The 21,212-nt window shown below is 36.9% G+C and overlaps 1 protein-coding gene across 1 annotated transcript in view; it reads left to right on the top strand.

The window, feature by feature from the left end:
• Positions 1-21,212, top strand: part of efna5b (ephrin-A5b) — an 85,135-nt gene that overhangs the window by 1,908 nt on the left and 62,015 nt on the right. The gene's annotated exons all lie outside the window — the stretch shown is intronic.

The following is a 21,212-nucleotide window of genomic DNA, read 5'->3' as shown; positions in this document are numbered from 1 at the left end:
GAATTTCACATCGTTAAACACCATTTTCTGTTTGTATTTCCACACTGACCTCACACGTCTGGGTCGGACACAAATGTACGTTTGAAGCATTAGTTAATTAAACAAGTGTTGTTTTAATACTTTAAATAATTTCGAGAACAAATGTCTCGATCTTATTATTTTTTCTGTTTATCGTCGTCTTGGATTAAAACAAATGAAAGTCTTCGTATCGCTCCAGTAAGCAAAGTAAGCTCAAATGCCTAACAGAAAGTCAATAACCCCAAAAGAAAAATTCTTTTTACTGTGTTTTAACCATGCAGTCATTTTAATATAAATGACTCATTTTAGTAGAAATGATTCATTTTAAAATAAATGACTCTCGGATAGAGAGTGGAAACCCGCTGAGCGTCACAAGACTGTTGTAACTTACAGTGACTTAAACCGCAACAGTACAGTCTAATCCATATCCACTGTATATACTAAACTAGTATTCCAAAAAATAATCATTAAGGCTTAATTTACTGTAGTTGACCTGTTTTTGATAAAATAAACGACTTCGCACAGTACTAAGATCTCCGTAGTGCTGTTACAGTGCCTCAAGCCCAGGTACAGCCTACTGCTAATGAATTCCCTTTTATTATATATATCTTGTTTATTTCAAGCCAGTTCAGTACAATATGTAAACTGTCAGTTTATAAGTTAAAAAGAAGTTTTATGACATGAGGTTAACTCCAAAGTTCACAATGATATTAAGAAAAAAGTTTTAAATTTCAACATTTAAAATTTTTAACCCTAAAGTTACTATAATAAGTAAAAAAAAAAAGTAGTTACAATTTATTTTGAAAACTTTTAATTGGCTTGTATTTGCAGGATGCATGTAATTTCCCTGTATAGTTCCTGTGTGTGTGTGTGTGTGTGTGTGTGTGTGCCCTTGCTCGAGTTTAGTGGTCAGCATGCCTCCCCTGCTTTGAGCAGTGTTTATTTATGCACCACTTTGTTCAAACACAGCAATGCAAAGTCAAGTTTAATCTGATATATTATGCTGATAGACACACTTTCATTAGAGTCTACATTTTTCAGCCCAGTTGACTGGCGGCCCTGTCCATAAAAAGCAATTTACTCCAGATGTGCTGGCGAGGACAGTAGCTTACTGAAAAAGCTGTATAATAATAATAATAATAATAATAATAATAATAATAAGATAACTTTGCAATTGTTACAGAAGAATGTGTCTGGAGAATTCAGCAGTAGTCCTTAGTTAAACTTTTGTTCTCTTCTGTTATTAAGTTTGCCCAGTGCTCAGAGACTGTGTGGCTGGATGGATGAATGAATAGTGATTTCATGCTACCGTATTTATGTAACACTTTGTTCTTTTTGTTTGTGAGGAATAGAGGCTCACACACACAAGTGAATAGTGAGTGTGACTGTATAGAAAGAAACTGTGCCTGTGTATGAGTCTTATGGTGTCTGTCTGGAGAATCTCAAACGTAGTCAGCCACTTGGTGTCCTCGATATAGACGCAAAAACGTATTGAAACCACCATTTTGGTGGTTCATACTAATTATAAAAACGCATTGAATTGCTTCTAACTATCGTTAATTTGGATACTCTGAAATCTATTATTAGTCAAACTGTTTTTTGGCCTTCACCTTGTTGGCGCTCTCCAGGTGCTGGCTTTGTATTCTCACACCTCTGCTGCAGAGCTGAACTGCTAACTGCTTTAATTACTCAGCTGATTCCTGCTGCTATTCTTAACGGCTGTAGTGAAGGGACTCGTTTTGGACTTTTCCCATGCTTAAGAAGTGCCCAGCGAAGAGGGCTAGAAGCAATCACACTCTCCCTCCCTCCTGTCCTCCCTTTTTTCTCCCTAGTCGCCGTGACTCTCTCTGGTTCCCAACACCATGCTGGGCTGAGAAAATTAATGAATATGATTTTACTTTGCCTCTTTCTCAGACTTTTGGCTGCGTTTCACAACCACTGAGGACCTGAACACAGGGGTCATATGTTCACACGGCAGCAACTTGTATTCAGCCGTAATGTGTTAGCGTGGTTACTTGTGAAAGTGTTCTGGGAAGATCCAGTGACAAATGAGCTCATTTTATGGATAAAGATAATATTTTCACTGTATTTATGACACACAGCAAAAAATGCACACTCAACCTGAGCGTTTGAGAAAATATCCTGCCACATCACAAATCAAAATATCACATACAGTAGACCTTTTATTGAAATTCAGGTACAAAGATCAGCTCTTTTCAAGTTAAAAAAAAAAGTTTGACTCGCTGTTTTTTTTTTTTTAGTCAAGGTGACCTGGTATCGCACACAGTGCTGTCCTTCACCCAAACATTGCCGTTTTCCCACCACGTATTTCATAGCTTACATGAGAGCGAAAGAAGGCTCTAATCTGACTCTATTGCACAATAATAACTAAACTAAATTACATAGTTGCTTAGCACACAGTAACAGAACCTGAATAACCACACAGTTAGTCATGCAGGGAGTTTGCTGTGACTTCCTTAAATTACTGATATATCAAAAGTTTCACAAACAAAGAGACGAAACTGTACATGACCAACCTTAAAAAATGTCTGTGTTTATATAATCAAAAATTAAAATGAAGTATTTTTTAATCAGGAACAAAGTCTGAAACCAACATTTGGCATTAGATGTAGAGACAATGTGGCATGGTGCTACTTTTTCTTTTCTGATACTGATACAGATGAAACCTTGAGTATCAGCCGATACCCATCTGATATTGTTTTCTTTAAAAACTTTTAAGCTTTACATTTTTTTTTGTATCGAAGCACTTCACAATTAAACTCTTTCACACAGAAATCACTTGCACTGTAAAATATCATAAATATAATAGTTAAGTTTATAAGTATAAAGTATAAATCTAATAAAAAACAATCCTAACAGAAGAAAAAAAAACGCTCTCTTTATATTGTAAATATTTCCATTTCTAGTTCCATTTATTTTCCAAATACTATTCTAAATCCAAATCCTATTTCTATTCCAGTTTTAGTCTTTGCTGTGTGTTACAGGATCCGATATCCGATATGTTTTCTCTGATACCCGATCCATTATTTTTTGCTGGTATCGGCCCGATACTGATACTGGGTCTCTAATTAGAAGTTCTTGCACTGCTTCTATTCTGAGTTTTGGTCCATCTCTGTTCTTTGCCTGGTTTGTAAACGCATAACTGCACTCAGACCCCTGTCTTTTAAGCATAACATATTATACTGTATATGATATTCCAGTTCTCCTTTTTCAGTTTTTATTGAAAATGATAATAAAAATAAAACTGTAATTGATTCTTTTGTATGGAACTGAAATAATTAACTGTCACTGTCTATGAATTTTGAAAAGCTTTTGAACTTTTGCTTGTAAAATATCTAACATAAAGGACTGGGGCTAGAGGCATTATAAAAATAGAAACTTAAAAAAAAAAGTAAAAAAAAAAAAAAAAAAGCATAAGTACCTAAAAAGCAAAGGAACATTTTTGTGATATGTATGATAAAATTTCTGAAAACAAGATCAAGCAGAGTTTTAAGAAAGCTAGGTTTTAAAAAACCTAAATTTTTGTTTAGGAAATAGAGTGTAAGTTCGTAAATATGATATAAATAAAAAAGTTTTGTGTGGTTGATATGAAACTCTGAAAAGTGCTATTTTGGCCAATTCTGCATTTTAAAATAGCATCATTAGATGATTTCTATTGATGGTAGTGTCTGTAAATCAGACTAAAGATGGCTGGTGATGTGTAGCCATCGCAGCGTGGTGGTTGAGTCTGGAGTCGACTTTTGCCTGCCCGGGATTAGTTTCACATGGGCGAATGTTAGAGGACTGCAGCTGCTTTCCCTTTTATCATCTTTGATTCGCTTCAAACTATATAAAGAATGGATTTGTTTTTTGTTTTGTGTTTTTTTTTTTTTTTTTTTGTGGTAACACTGCACCTTCTTTATGTGTTTGATGTAGGAAGTTATTGCATTGTATATAGGTGAAAATTTATTGTCTTGGTAAATACATCAGATAAACAGATAAAATACTACACAATATCTAATCTGTATTTATATTTAGGTACATACATTTCGTATTATACATATTACAAAAACCAATCGTATGGGATTTAATTATGCTTAGAAATGTGTTAGATGATCATGTGACAGGGACACCTTTAATACCCTTATTTTTGAATTTAGTGATATATGTGTGTTTTGTCTTGTGTTAATCAATTTATTGGTCTATATTGTTATATTGTTTTTGAGTGTAAAAAAAATGATATATATATATATATATATATATATATATATATATATATATATATATATATATATATATATATATATATGTGTGTGTGTGTGTGTGTGTGTGTGTGTGTGTGTGTGTGTGTATTTATTTATTTATTTATTTATTTTCTGTTCTGCTCCCCAGTCCAGAAGTGGGTGCTGCTGTTAAAAATCTACACAATATCTCTATTCTTATTAGCTTATCAGCTAGCTAAATAAATCATTTTGTGTGGTTAATCCACAGTGACAGGTGTACGGAGAAAAATAATTTCACATTTGTATTGAATGGAATTTGATACGACTTTAAAGTATTTCAGTAAAATGAAAGGGACAAATGTTAGTAAACCATCACCTCTATGTAGAACTGACCCACATTTTGTAAGGCCATTAACAGTATTTCTCAGCTACAGCCACTTCAGACCCACAGTTCACACCTATCCAAATCTGCCAAACATGAGGACGTTTCATTAGGCAAGTATGCTGTGGCTGTGACATTCTACTTTTACATTTTTAGATTTAAAATTCTAATTCTATTAGAATTTCCAAAATGTTCCCATAATGTGATTTTATTCTGCCTTTTTGGACTCACAGTTGAAAAGCAGAAGGATTGGTTCAGGTTGTTGCTGTTCAAATAAGGGCTGCCTTATTAAAACCTCAAGTCAACCTTGTTCAGAGATCCAAGGAACCATGTGCACTGGATTATTTTTCATTTATTGAGCACGTTATCTCAATAATTTTGTTCTTCCCAAACCCAAAGTGATGGACAGAGCGGGAAGTCGCTAAATAAACTCACGTTGCTGGATGTAAAGTGTAGCTTGCTCCAAAGCGGCTCACTTCCAAACGTGCTGTAAATATTGACTGGGCTCCCACACACCAGCGCCCGGTCTCTCTCTTCCTCGCTCTATCCTTCTGTCAGCCTGAAAGGCCAGCATTGTTCCCTCTCTCCGTCGCCTCTCTGCGGCCCGGGTCGAAAGTATGCATGCATTTAGAGAAATAGAAGGGAGGTGTAGGGGGGTAGATGGGCAAAGGACTGAATAGGGAAAGACTCGCAACATTGCTTGTAATACTCCAAGTGTTTAGGGGGCCACGGGAAAGAGGACACGGTGGAGGGTAGACGCTTTTGCCTGAGGTGGATATAGTAGTTTTGGGAGGGAGAGTAGGTTTTTAGAGGGAGGTGTGGCACTCTAGTGAGATTTTTAAACATATATACTGTATGTCTGATAGAATCACACAATATAAGTGATGTCTAAGAGCCTGGGGTACCATGGAAGGGCATTTTTCATGGATTCAGCATTTTTTCTTGTCCTTCCATGAGTAAAGGCTTTTTAGGAGTGCCAGCAGTTTAGAGGTTGAAGGGTAAAGGAGTGTTCTGTCACACATTTTGTGTGTATCTGCCCCTGATTTTATTGTGAAGATACTTCTTACTATAATGGTTTCTTATTATTGTTAGAATATTTTGTTTTATATAATATAATTATAAAACAAGTTCTACAAGTAGAAATTCAGAAATGACCTGACTAACTGAAAGCCTGCACGGATTTGTTGGATTGTAGTAAAGACGTATAAAGATGATATCTTTTTGGAATTAATCTTTTTGACTATCGTCATTTTGGTTAAGTGTGCTGTTTCCCACAGCAGAGGAAAGAGGATACACGTCTTACAGAATTACTTGCTGGCTGCCATTTTTAAAGGCATGCACCTCTTTCTGACATGAATATTCAACAGTATGTGATATGACTAAGTGTGTTATTTTACTTCTGGGTTGACTGGACAATCAGTTGATTTTGTGGCACCACCATCAAATTCAAATTGTAATGTTCCTGTTGGCTCTCCTGGAAATGCTAGTAATACTATGCATGTTTTTTTTTTTCTTAACTGGGACTGACTGCAGCTTGTTTATTTAGTCTCTCTGACAGTAGGGTCCCTGACGTCTTGAGATTCAGACCCCCAAGTTTCCTCCTAACCCCCCAAGTTTCCTCCTAACCCCCCATGTTTCCTCCTAACCCCCACATTCAGGAGGTAACGCTGTGAAGTCACTAACAAGCTTAAAAACCCATCAGTTATTTGTCCAGTAAGAAAATCTCCTCTCTCCTCTCTTACCCCCTTCCCACTTCAGAAGCCCCTCTGCTGACTTTCATTATTCAGATTCATTAGTTTAGATACCTAATGAGATAATAAGACTAACTGTGAAGAAGAGCGCTCGCGTGCTTTAAGCTCCCGGGTTAAATATAGGTGATAAGCATTTCCCCGGACACTGTGCTTTGGCAAATGAGAAAGTTCTCAAATATTTTGAATGTTTTACTTTGTTTCTATGTTATAAATTCATGTTTTTCCCAGCCTTGAATGCTATTTGTATTTATATTTATTGTCTGTTTAATTGTCTAAATAATTATATTTATCTTTCTTTTAAAATAGAGATGATGTCTTTAAAAATCTAGTTTGCGTGCTATTTTCCCCTCGTCTCAGCTTCTTTGCTCTTTGTTTATTAAGAGTTAAGTCCAGAAAAAAAGAGGCCAGCCTCTGTCCGTCTCTCTGTCATAATCAGTGTTGGCTGTCCCTTCACATTTTTGTAATATTCTCTTTGGGGGTATACTGGAGAGTCTTATTAGTGAGGTGCTTAATTTGGGCACAGTGTTGTGGCTGCACTGCTTGAGTGACAGTGGCTTAAAGCTTAAAGCCTCTCCATTCTGAGAGATCCAGCTGATGACTGTGAGTTTCACATTCTGCTTAGCTTTAGGACTGACCCACTGTGGAAAACAAAAGTGGGTACATTTTTTTTAGTGCAAAAGGGCAACGTGGCAGGTTGAGCTTTATTCCACATCTGATGAGTTGTGGTGATATTTCAAGCTTAAATTGAAGTCTAAAATTTACTGAGCTTAAACCTGGCAGCAAATCAAAGCAAATGTATCATGAGTCATACTAAAATAATATTATAATCTGCTGTGTACCATCACTAACTTTCCAGTCTTTTTATTGTTATTAGGATGTTGCCAAAAAGAATAGGAAAACCTGCGAAAAATAAGCTATTTGGTATCAAAATGCAAGCCACAGCTGTAAATTGCAGCTGCAGTACTATTTTAAACTGTCCTTTTTTCCTGAAAAGATCTTTCAGATGTAAGCAAAGAGCAGTAAATGTACTGAATAGGATTTGATGAAAGAGTGGTAACCCCAACACAGCTCTCTGCTCACCTGCTACATATGACAGCATTTTATCTTCATGAGACATGTGCTGTCTTTCGAAGTGCACCAGCAGAATTCAACCCTCCCAACTGCTGTTTGTCATACACAGCCTCCTGTTTGTCAAATTCATGTGTGCTGAATAAATCGGGTCTGGATCCTGCACCCTTTGCAAAATTTAATCAGCTGAGTGACATTTAGGTTAAAATAAATAGCAAGGGCTTTGTTGAGTTTTGATGTCCAAAGAACAGTTTACAATTTACATAACTGCGGTCCATGTGTCTTTAAGACCATTTTGTTTAAAAAAAAAAACAACCAAAAAACAAACAGTAACAACCCTTTTAATTAATCTAGTCACTATATATATTAATTAATCACTATCTATCTATATATATATATATATATATATATATATATATATATATATATATATATATAATAATAATTTCTTTGCTTGTACTTATTGTTTTGTGCTGGCATTTATCTTTCTCAGATCATCATGGGATCATCTTCAGAGAGAAGCCCAAAATGACAAATAGATTACTTAAGTATTTAGACAAAAAGAAAAAAAAATAAGAAAAAGTGTTTTGTTAGTTATTTTTTAAACACAAATCTGTGGTGTCTGCAATGCTAAAATCTAATATCCATTTTATATATTATCCTTATATTAGATATAAGGAATATATATATATATATATATATATATATATATATATATATATATATATATATAAGCTAATATAAAATCTAATGTCCATAATATGTGTTCACATGGCTTTGGTTGTTTTGGGGCGTAAAAGTATCAGCAGGACGTGCAGTGGGGATGATACGCTCAGTAAGATAATTAACGGATGGTGAGATCAGGCGTGAGACGGGAGAGAGCATTTTCTTGTTTAGGACTGCTCAGACTGGGCTAAACCTTAGGGAGATGGATGGGGCTGTGAGGAGATAGTGAGGAGAGGGAAGGGTGGTGCAGATGAAATATTAAAACCTGTTTGTGATCTCACACACAAGCTGTGCTGGCAAACCTTCGCACGCAACACAGAAGAAAGGAGGTCATGGCAGCCATGTTGGCAAAGCATGGGCACGTTAAACACTGGGGCTTAAGTTATTTGTTGCATGGTTAATGTGCCACGGTTAATATTTTCATATCTAGTACTGCAACCATTTTGGAAATGCTGCCTTCTCACAGAGAAATGAAATGTAGTGTGAAATTTTTCTAAAGTCTTAAAATAGTTTGAAATAGTCAAGAACAACTTTTAATGTTTTGCCTGTTTTTTGCATTTACGAGTTAAGCCTTGGTGTTGTCTTACATTCTTTGGCCCGTGTCAGTTTTTCCACAGTTCCTCAATAACAAAATGAAACTTGGAATCAGCCAACAATGAAGCGCCTTCCTCCGGGCAACTAAAATGTGACGTAGTTGGGTTTTGGTGAGGGTCTAATGATGGTGCTGGACATTTTCACATTATGCCCTGGGAAGTACATCAGTAGTAAAAGCCTTGCTTCAGTATTGCGAGTGAGAGCTACATGGCACGAAGGTGTCTAAATTATTCACGCCCATAATCGGCCTTTATGTCAAATCAGCTGGCCAGGGCCCCAGTGTTATTTTAGTGCATAATTGATGGTGCTCAGAAGTGGAAAACTTAGAATAGCAGAAGTAATGGGAAGCGAAAGTGCAGGTAGGCGTGCGGCGGTCTCGGTAGGGGCCGATGGCGAGAGCACTGCTAGGATAGCGTGCAGCAGATCACACACAGGACTGACCCTAACGAAGGCTGACACTGAGCTGAGCCAGAATGTTCTCTCCCTGAAGATTTAGAAAGAGGCAACTGGAGAGGACAATGAGTTCAATGCCTCCAAATAGCTGTTATTAATTAGAATGTTCTTTTTTTTTTCATTTAAAAGCATTCTCTAAGCTCACATGAACACTGTGAAGGGATTTTTCTACAATTAACCCCGTGAATGGAATACTTTCCCTTTAGATAAAATGTTCATGCATTACAAATCGACAATGTAGGTTTAATTTTTAGTTGTTTCTTATTTACTGTATTATTTTATTTTAACTATTCTATTATTCTATAATTTTTTTCTCAATATATATTTTATAGGTAATTTTTTTTATTGGCCATTAGAGCAAAAAAGGGAAGTTGAAGAAAATTAGGGGTTCTTTATGTTTTATAATATTTATGTTTTGCACAGTCCGGACATTTCTGTAAATTCACTAACAAATATGAATTAAACATTAATCACTATTTATGGAAATCAGCTATTTAATAATCAATATACTGTAATTAACTAGCCAAGAAATAACAATATACAGACTGAAACTGAAGGTCCTTTCTTTTATTTTCCTGCTGTCCAGCTCTGGAATGAAATCTTAAACCCTGTGATTATTCTGTATCCCTTAATTAAGTTCTTTCACCTTCGTCTGACTAACTCTCATTTTATAAAAGCCTGTGCTTTCCCAAACCAGAGATTTACTGGGTAAATTCATCCTAGCATCTCATGTTAAGGTATAAACATGAACAATAGTCTGTGTGAACACAATGCTGAACCTCAGTTGCTTAAATCATACAGAAAACAATAAAGATGTTCTTTGTCCCTAGCAACAAAGGCCATCGATATTTAGTTACCTGTCTGTGTGAGTAAGAACCTTACATTTATAATCCTCATTTCTAAACCTGACAAATACAAGAAAACATATGGCCATAAAGGTGTAACATACAGTTACTCACAGAGTAATAGGGAAGATATCAAAATTATGAAAAGCAACATATGAAATTATGTAGCTACTAAAAAAGGAGCTACGTAAGTGGCATCTTTTATGTGCTCTTTTTTCCCACACATTTTTCTATTTCCTTTTTTATTTGGAAATAAATTGACACATATGCTTCTATCAACAAATTAAATATTTTTTTAATGTAAACAAGAGATTTTAAACAGATTCCATATATTTAACCAGGTATCTTTAAACTCTAATGTCACTGTATATTTGAGACATAATTACACACATGTGAAATAGAATATAATAGGCCCAATTGTGTGTTTTATATTCTTGGTTTTGGTTCACGATTGTTGCACATTCACATTATTAATGATTTAAACACAGCAAGACAAAAATTTTGTGTTTTACCAAAATTAAAATGCACTGCCAATTAAATGGTGAATACTTCCATGGAGGAGTGAGGTACTTCTCACTCAATCTGACTAGGCAATTAAGCTGTCCAGGGAAAGCACTATGCTCAAACGGACTTTTTATGATGCTTTTATGGTATGTTGAATCCCTCCGATATAGTCATAAAGCCATTTGATGGAAGCATTAGCCTCTGCCTGTCCAGGACATGTATAAAAAGGATTTATAAGTGTACTCTTAGTCTGAGCACCTTCATGATTCACTCAATTCACCAAGTGCTCTAAGTGACTCTTGCTAAGCTTTAGTCACAGTTGTGTTCAGTATTTGTTAATAATTGTTACTAATCTGTTACTATTTGTTAATAATGATTGTAATTTTTTTCGGTGCTCTATATATTTTAGATTTATGTATTTTTATTAATATGATTTTTTCGTATTTTTTTACTTATGTTCTTATGTTGCACCTATTTTTTAAATTGTATAAATTTGTAACTCTATGCTGTCATTTTACATGATGAAATATATGATATTATAGATTATTATTTTAGCAATTAATTCGACTTGTATTAAATATCATTAATCCCTGCAGAATATCTAGCACATTAGCAAGCCAGTATGTGGAACCTAGTCAAAATTCTCGACCTAATTCAGACGAGGTTAAACCTGAGACCTGGTCTTGCATGACCCGACGTCTGTATTCCTGTCTATCTTCAGTCCAGTGTGCTGTGCTGGAAATTAAACTGCCTTGAGTAGATATGGATTATTTCTCCTGCTCTTGCTGTGATGGTAATTGAAGAAATCTTCCTCCCAGTGCTTCTCCAAGAGCTTATTTATTTACACTGTGCAGAAACAGAGTGTTTTGAATTATTCTTCTCATCATATTTAGCTCATGATGTTTATTTCTGATAAATTACTTTTTATTTAGTTATATTTCTTATTTTTTGCCTATATATTTTTTTTTATTTTTGTAGCTTGATATTATTAAATGATTAGCTTATTATATGACAAAATCTCATAGTAAATTTTAAACTTTTTCTAATCTTTTTGTTACAAATCAACATATTGTCATACTAAATTAATTACCACTAATTTATGTAAATATATTAAATGTATTCTGTTATAATACAAATCATATAAAGGGCAGTTATATAAAGGGAGGTAAGGTAAACTAAAGGTCAAACAAGCATAAAACTAACAAACATAGTATAATTATTCCTATTTTTTTAATTACTTATTGTCCTACAAGATTCTGTGAGAAGTGTTTTTTCAGGAATGTAGAATATATGAATATAAATTATACCATTGAATATTAAGTTGACTTTTTTCTTGGTCTTCTAAGCCTTGCGATACTGTCGTAGAAGGTAAACCAAAAACATTTTTGGGGCTGCGGAATTTTCGGCTCTCCCTTCCTGAATTTCATGCCACATTTCATGGCCGTCACCAGACCTTCTCTCACGCTTGCTTGAGTTTACAGTACAATGACGGCTGACTTTTGGGGGATGGTGGAGGGCCACAGCTCACTGATAAGTGCCCGTCGTCCAGGGAAAGAGGGGGTTAGCGTGATCACATGGTGCCGAGTTTTCTCTGTCGAGTTTTCCCCTGATGGCTCTTGGCACGCAATGCTGAAGCTCTTCAACAACCACCAAGCGCCGCCTTCTAAAAGATTCGCCTAACCTCCAGACAGCAAGCAGAAGCCAATGAGAAACATGCTGCTTCTGGCACTTTGTGTTGCCATGGACGGGATAGGGAAGACCTCTTCCAATTCTGAGATTTCAGGACATGGGCTTGGGCATAGTGCAGATCTTTACCTACTGTAAGAAGTTCTATATTTTATGCTTGGTTTTGGTGGTGTGGTCAGCTTTAGGTGGCTTCAGCCACATGGAGAGGGCTACAACAGAGGCTTGCTGTCTTTTACGCCAGCTGTATGGCTGTAGTTATCAAGCTGTGTTTACTGATAACTTTTTAATCTTTAATGACTAGTGAGCTGAACCACCATTTTATAAAAAGAGGCTGTTTTTGCTGATCATACAACATAGAAGAGGGAATGAAAAGGGCCAAAGGAGCAAATCAGGGGTTTTAGGTACCAACAGATGCACTGAATCACAGTCCTGTCCCCTCTTTTGCATGAAAAAGGCAGTGCACCATTAAGGAAGGACAAATTGATTTCCTTTGTTCTCCCTTGTTTAAACACTCTTGTGCCATTACCTGCTTCTCTGAATGGCCAATCAATATAGCATCTACAATGTGATAAAAGTGAATAGAAGGGGAGTGAGTTTGCTGTGTGGCCCTTGCAGTACTTTTAAAAATATACAACGCATAGGATTTAAGAAACAAAATCACACGTTATGTGTTTACAGTTAAGCTAGATGGATGCTGCTGTTCGAGTTTAATTAAAGGCCCTCACATGCTGTTTGATGTTGGCCGTATAAGAGTGAGAGACTTTACAGAAGCAGGCCAGGATAACCTTTGCGCTTTTGTGCTTTTCAGCTTTCTTTGAACTGCACACAGTGATGCCAGTAATGCTGTAAGAAGGAGCTGATCTCACAGTCACCCCAATCTTACATCTTCACTGGTGGTTCTCGTGGTGCCTGGATTTTAGAAAAATAAGGTGTACCTTTGGGAAACTTGCAGTTTTCTATTTTGGCATAACAGGGACTTTGTTTTTTGTGATTGTTTTAACCATTCACTGTGTCGCAAAATCAGTTGCCAGAGAGATGAATGGAAAGGGGAGAGAAATGGGCAAAAGTCACAGGGTCTCCACAGTAGAAGAGAGATTGATATTAAAAAAAAAATAGAAATGAGTGTACAAAAGTCTATTAATATCAGTGTGGGGGATTCAAATTAAAGTTGTTACACTACTGCTGCTACTACTACTACTACTACTACAAAAATTAAAATAATAATAATAATAATAAGAAGAAGAAGAACAGAATTATTATTGTTATTATTATTATTATGTTAATGTGTATCACATCTTTCTCATAAAAAAGAAAAAAGGAAAAAGCATCTTTTAAAAGCTTTCCCGTGATCAGACCAGTGGTTTAGCTGCATGCAGTCCTGCTGATGGCCAAAACACTACTGTTACAAGCACTACTGCTCTGAACGCTGCACCAAGGATCCTCAGAAATTTATAAGTATCACAAAAGCGAGAAAAGACACCTCGCAGCACGGGGCGTCAAGCAGAGCAACTTCCCTACCATTGACAAAAGCAGCAGACATACTGAATGTCTTCACGTCCTGCACACAATCCGTGGCAAACACAAGCACAGTGCATTCTGTTTATCTCTGCTGATTCAAAGAGCATTTCCTTGTAACCTTTAGGAAACAGACTCCCAACCAGCACTGCAGATATCTACATTAGAGGTTTGCCTCTATGAATGAAGAGATCAAGTGCAAAATCAGAGGGATACGCTTGCATCAGTTTATTGTTGTTTCAGCGATTTCCTTTGTTAACCAGGGATCCTGGATCATCCTGCCAGACGCTGAAGCTCAGTTCACATGGACCCGAGTTGTTTCCTTTGTCTTACATAAACATCTATTGAAGATATATGCTAATGCATTGGGCATATCAGATAGATAGAACACATACTTTGTCTTCTGTGAAATGTAGAAGGTATTTGGGTGCAGTTTAAAATAAAAAGCTTTGAAAAATATATCCCATTGCCCCTTTTTACATGTTTCACGTGTTATGCATAAGGTTGCCTCTGTTTCCATTCAGGTGACTTTATTTCTAATAGTTGCTTAAAAGCAGAGAAATTGAAGGCAAGGGAACGAAATACTGACTTTGTTTTTTTTTTATTATTATTTATTTGGGTGTGTTCAGAGTCTGATGGCAGCATTTGCTTTGTGACCCCAGTCTCTATCCAGATTACACACCATCTGGTGGGAGGCATGGAGCCATGCCCATCTCCTGCTGTCCATGTCCTTTAGTGTGTTCCAAAGGCTCATCATTAAGGAAATGCACTTTTTTCCTGCTGTGAGTAATTATCTATGAAAGAGGGATATATTAGTTGCTTGGCAAGACCAGAGGGTGGGGTGCTGGTTGGGGGTGCTCACATCTCGTGTCCGTTACGTTTTGGCACTTTTTGGAATCACTTGACTGCCATCATAAATGATCTTTAATTACAAATGACTTTGTCCTTGTTAGTCTAATGTTAAGAAAATTCAGGATTTCATGATACAGTTGATATGGTTATGTGTTTCAAGTTTCTAAGGTATTTTTCTCAGATGTAGGATTTTACACTGCCTCACTAGTTCAGTGAGCTTTTCAGAACTGCAGGCTGGAGGCTGCTTTTTAATATGGTGGCTCTTCCCTTCTGTCTGGCATTTGAGGGGTTTCGCCTCTCACTTTCTTGTCCTTTAAGCTGTGGCTTTTTATTAAAGCCTCTCCTGTACCATAGACGAGCAAATTGCCTCTCATACTTATGTCCGTCACTGCTCTTTTACATGTCAGAGGGCTGCTGTCCCTCACTTCCCTGGAAAGAAAAGACAGAGAGACAGTGTGTTGCTATGCTGGATCACCTCTTTCCACAGCCTCAGAGTAACTCCTGAGGTTAGAATATGTGTTTGTGTGTGTCTGTGTTTGTGTAAACTAAGACAGAATGACTGATAAAAAGGTTTGTTCTCTTTCTGATATTTCACTGAACATTAGCACAGTTTTCCAAAGCCTGAAATGACTGTAACTCACCCAGAAAACTTACTCTGCAGTCTTCTTTTGTAATCAATAGGAATTAAGCCATTACACTACACAAGCACACACCCACTGGACAGCTCCTCTGTCTTTAAGCTGAGCAAATGTGTAGATGGCAATGGCTGCACACACACTTAGGAAGATTGTTCGTTACTCCCTAATTACACTTTAAAACCCAGCCGGTGTTTAGCATTAGACTGTGGGCTTTCCCTTTGCCTTGCCAATCTCTCATTATTGGTGGACGGGAAGATTAACTGCTTCGCTGCAAATTGCTGTTCTGATGAGCATGTTAGGAGGAAAATTGCTGCTGTTGGGCTAAACAAAAATATGTTAGGATGCAACATACCAGTAGTCTCTTAGGCCCTCCATTTTCACTATTTTTGCAGACCTGCCAGTGTATATGTATTTTGTGTAAGAATTCCAAATTTATTGACATCGGATTTAAGGAGTTATCACTCAAAAATACACCAACAGAGCAGTCATCTGAGTGAATCTGGAATGACTGACAGTTGCATAGGTGTTTTAAACTCTCAGATTTTAACTGACACCCCTGGAAGCCTTCCTCCCATCTCACATTAATAATCTCTTGTCTCCTTCTTGATTTTCCCACATGAAAGAATAGAAAATGTTTTAAGAATGTTTTAAGTTCATTAATGTGAAATCAATCTATCTATCATCAATCTATCAATAAAATCTATATTTATTATCTATATTTATCTATATTTATTAGTGATGCCACCAAAAAATTCCTTCAAAAAAGTGATGTTTTTGACTAGTTTTGGCCAATTTTTTTCAGTTAAATGGTCAAAAATGGCACTTTTCCAGGAGAAAATGAAGTGAGAAAGCAAAAAAAGAAAAAAGAGGAAATAGCCCTACAATGAAGTGTTAACTCTAACAGTTTATAAATGATACTTAGAAAGTGATTAAATAGCTGTTTGCACCGGTCAGCACAGATGCGCTCAAACAGCATGGTCCAGCCCATCACAGCAGAATCTGGAGTGTGCGTATATACAGGGCTTAACGGTAACCACCAGGCTCTTGGGGAAAGAACGGCTGCTCGTCTGTTTTAGTTAAAGAGAAAGGTTCACATGCACACTTTCTTATTAACTGCTGTATGTAGCATATTTTCCTAAAATGGGAAGAAAGAAAGTAAACTCTTCTACTTTCCTTCGTTCATGCATGTAAAATTTTGTAGTGTTTACAACTTAAGTAAATCAGATGAGCTGGTGGTTACCGTGTAATTAGGGACCATATGACTAGTATATGAGTACTGGACAGAGATATTTTTAAAAAGCTATGCTTTCAAAAACGCCTATTTACATATGGACGGGGGCATAGACTTGGTCTTACAGTGCAGCAGATAGGTTGGTGATCATGCAGATGTAAATCATGGCATTATTTTTGAGTCCTGTGATGTGAATGGTGTGGTTTTCTGTTGAGGCTATCATAGTTCCATACAATGCACAAATTTGATGCAAAAAAGCCTACAGTAGACACTACGCCTGTCTCTTCCTGTCATAGTGTATGTGAGGCCAGATTTTAGTAACAGAAGTAAAGTCATGCTGTATGCTGTCTCTAACCAAGGTTTCTATTGCATTTTTCTGTGGCGCTGGATTCCGCTGGGAGCACAGCCATGTAGCAGGGCCATGACAGGGCTTTTAACCTAATGAAGCACTTATTTTTATTTTTGTCATCTGTCCTGACAAATTATCTCTTTATCCCCCTCTCTCACCCTCCATTTATTTATGACCTCACATGAAATGTAATGTAAAAGCACGACAGTGCAAATTAATGGTAGGCCACTATAGATATGAGTCATAATCACTATGTGTCATGGGGGTCAGAGAAGAGTCATGCTTATAGATGGAGATGTTTGGTAGCGGAGTCATTTGTATAAGTGCATGGTATTCATGTCGTCAAAAATGATGATAACCTGGTAACATAATTTTGCCACTGATTTTGCTTTTTGCACCTTCAGTAACGTCTAACACTGTGTTAAACATCTAGACTCATATGCAAATTAAAGGAAAAATTGGTGGCTCTGTTATGCTGTAGGGGGCATTTTGATAGTATGGTTTGGGTTCATGTGTTCCCTTAGAGAGAGGGGCCAGTGCAAATTAATACAAAGTTATTCTGATCACATTTATCTTACTATGAAGCATTTCTAACTCAGTGGGTGTGGTCTCTTCTAGGATGACCCCGCCTCCATCCACAAAGCATGGGGGCTCACTGAATGGCTTGATAGGAATGAAAGTGATGTAAAATATATGCTTGTAAAATATAGCTTTCACACTCACCAGATCGCTCTAGTACAGTTCCAGAGACTTGTAGAGTCTCTGTTCAAACACACTGAAGCTTTTCTGGTGGATCAACACATTATGTGTTATCCTTTAATTTTTCAGATTTCTGTAGTTTTTTTTTTTGCAATAGAACGTTACTGTAAGCGGTGAGCTAAACATTGCTTTTATCAGTTTATCAGTTTATCAGTTTCCTTTGAGCAGTGGGACATTGTGAATTAGATAGTCACTTTACTTCACTTTGGGATTCTTATTTGCGTAGTTGATTTTCAGAGATCAGTAAAAAAAGATCAATAAAATACGTCTGCTTTTCCCTGTGGAAAAAAAAACAACGCTTCAAGTTTCTGTTATTACAGGTCTGATATACTGTGTGTTGTGATGTGTTGCATGTTGGAACAGTGTGAATGCTGCATCAAAATGTCATCAAAAACCAGCAAGGCAAGTTGACTTTACATCTTTGTGTCTGTATGGTTCATTTGTTGTAATGCTGAAATATTGCAATTAAGATTTTACTTCAAATATCTGACACCAGCATTCGAGAGCCTGTGAAACAAGCAACATTTTAAACAACAGAGTAATTAGTGCGATGTTGATATGTTAAATATGTTGATATGGCAAGGGTTAGTGGTAGTGTTTCCCTACAGTTTACTTACGTTTTCCAGACAGAAACACTGAAGTGGAGAAACTTATGGTAATGAAAAATAATATATAGTTCTCTTACCAGGAACAAGATGTTACTAGTTGTTAGTTATTGCCAACCACATTCAGTTTCATAAAAGAAAGTTTGCAGCAATGTTTGCAGGCACAGCACTGCAAATTCAAGAGACAGACTCGTGTGGGCTGAGGAGTGAAGCTATTCAGAAATACCTGCTAACAGAAAATGCGCTCAACTTGAAATAACTGAAATAACTGTGTCCATTGAATTAGCCACCAAGGAGGCTCATCAGCTCAGTGCATCCAAAAAATTACACTGAAAAGTCTGCACTGCAATTCAATGCTCAGAGGAGGTGCTCTATGTGGGCATACTCCTGTAGTGCTACAGTACGAATCAATGTGCATGTAAAAGGTGAATACAGCATGTACCTTGTTTAGCAGAGTCTGATTGACAGTTCAGATGCCGAAGCGGGACTAATGCGTAGCCCATTGCTGATGGGTCACCGTTCCTGGAAAGGCAGACTATGCACATTGAAATAAACAGAGGTTTGGCTGTCTTTCTCATATTTCATTTTTTTTTTTAAATATCCTGCTGCAAACTCTGTTGTCTTCTCCAGACTACTCCTACCTGTAACTCATGCTGAATAGGAGGGGGAACACATATTGTACTTCTTTTAAGCATGCTCATATCACTTCTGGCCAAGTGAGATGGTACAGTATATATGACCTGGTACTGTCTAAGCTGATAGAAGAGGAAATCCAGGAGATTCCACTGAACTGAAGCTTGCTGTCTACTATGGTGACAAAGAGTAATCATACTGCCAACACTGAAGAAAGGTGTCCTGAAGCACTTACGCTTGGGCCACTGCTGAATGGTTCAAATAAATGAATGAAGGGCAAATCACTAAAAAGACAAAATCATGTGATCTTCATTTATGCAAGGAGCCACAACCAGTTTTGCTTAATCTGTGGCATTAGCCAAAAAAGCATGGTAAATGCATTCACTGCTGGTGCTGTAGTTAAGATTTGGTAGTCGATTTGATGAGAGAGAATGCAGTGAATGAAGATAGCAAGCAGACAGTAAATTTTTAAGAAGCTAGAAAGAATATATAGATTATACATTTCCCAAACAACTTGGGAACAACTGCAGTACTCAATATATTTCTTTCATCAGAAACAAGTTCAAATTGATATTGAGAGAGAGAGATACAATGAGTAGAAATGCTTGGCATGCAAACCAGACTGCTGGTGCTGTTGTGTGGAGGCATTCGGATCAGCTGCTCGGTGGAGTGACAGCATTAGCGAAGACTTCACCTGTGAGTTGCTCAGAACTGCTCCAGCAGGATTTTCTAAACCAGTCTGCACTAAGATCTGACTCTGCTTTTCCAAGACTCACCTCTCCTTTGACAGCTTCTAAACCAGTACCACTTCCAGCCAGTTGTGTTTCCACATGTGATGCAGGGATCATGGGCTTGTCAGTCAGAGAGCAACATCCTCCAAAGATGAGATTTTAGATAGCAACATACTAAAGAAATGGGGCTGAATAATTTCACACTTTATGAATAAGTTCATACTTTAGCTTAGTAAAAATATTTTTAACTGTGGTTCTTGTTTATCTCATTTTCTTTAGCAGCTATATAGGAGACTTTCCTTTGCGAAGTTACCTTGGTTGTAGTAAAGAATTTTTGGGATATTTGATAAGAAATCAGTACTAGCTTATTTATACAGCTTATTTTTATACAGCTTATTTATTGTAATGGTAGATGTTGAAAGAATACTGTGTAGATGTTGAAAGCATTATCAGGACTCCACAAAAAGGTCTTTGCTTTTAACAATACACAAAATTTTATTTTATTAAAATAAGGCTTCTTTATAAGGTCATGGACATAATATACAAGTGAATCTGTAGTTTTTCTGAACAGGAATCCTGAATCTTTTTTTGTCCTGTTGCAGTTCCTCTGCTCAAATCATCCTATAATTAATCATAAGGTGGTGATAAGCACAACATGAGCTAAAAACCAAAAACTTTTCCGTCTGTGTGATCCCCTTTCTGACCTATGCATTTTATTGCACTTCCATGGGAAATGCTGAATTTCACCTGGAATTTGGGTGCTCTTATTTTCATGGTGCAGGGTTAAGAGAAGAGTTAAGGGCAATCTATCATTTGTTAGGAAAACTGGTGCTGTAGTTAGGAAGCAAGATATCACCTGCTGTGCTGAGCCAGAGATTATTTTGACTATCATTCAGGATTTAGGGAAGGATTAGTGTGCTTGGCGAAAGGTAGCAGGGTTGAATGATGGATTTTGCACTTATTGACAAGGTGTAGATGTAATGGAGTTCTCTTTTCGGCTATGCATCAATTAATTTGTGGAACAGCTTTGCATTTACATTTACATTTGGCAGATGCCGCTATCCAGAGTGACTTACATTTATCTCATTTATACAACTGAGGATAAAGGGCCTTGCTCAAGTGGCCAGCAGTGGCAGCTTGGCACTGCCGGGATTTGAACTCAGGAACGATCACTAGTCCAACATCTTAACCACTGCTTTGGTCAGTATTTTTGGTCAATATATTTGGCTGTATTTGACCAAAACTGATTTAGATTTTCTTCTATTAACGTAGCACAAATCAGAATATTTTATGTTTTCCAGAAAACTGGACCATTTTATCTCATCACGTATTTAAATGGCGGGCTGTTTAGTTGCCTGTGGCTCTTTTTAATATTTCTCTGAAAGCAGTACATAGTGCAGTCAATGAAGCGATGCAATCAATAACCCACAATGAAGCACAAATAGCTGGCTTCAGAGAATGGACATACTGGCTTTGGCCACCAGTACAAGCATGGAGGCTCTATTATGGACCTGAAAGAGCGAGAGTGCTGCTAATGTTGCTGCATGCTCAATAAAGCCTCTTTTCTCTACAACCTGGCCTTTGCGATTATTGGGGGACAAATGGAAATCGTATGTCCTGACTCAATAGTATGGATAAAATGTGGGAAA

This window comes from Pangasianodon hypophthalmus, chromosome 8, assembly GCF_027358585.1.
Source record: "Pangasianodon hypophthalmus isolate fPanHyp1 chromosome 8, fPanHyp1.pri, whole genome shotgun sequence".
Lineage (NCBI taxonomy): Eukaryota > Metazoa > Chordata > Actinopteri > Siluriformes > Pangasiidae > Pangasianodon > Pangasianodon hypophthalmus.
Note: the sequence above shows the minus strand (reverse complement) of the source record. Positions and strands in the feature narration are given on the sequence as shown.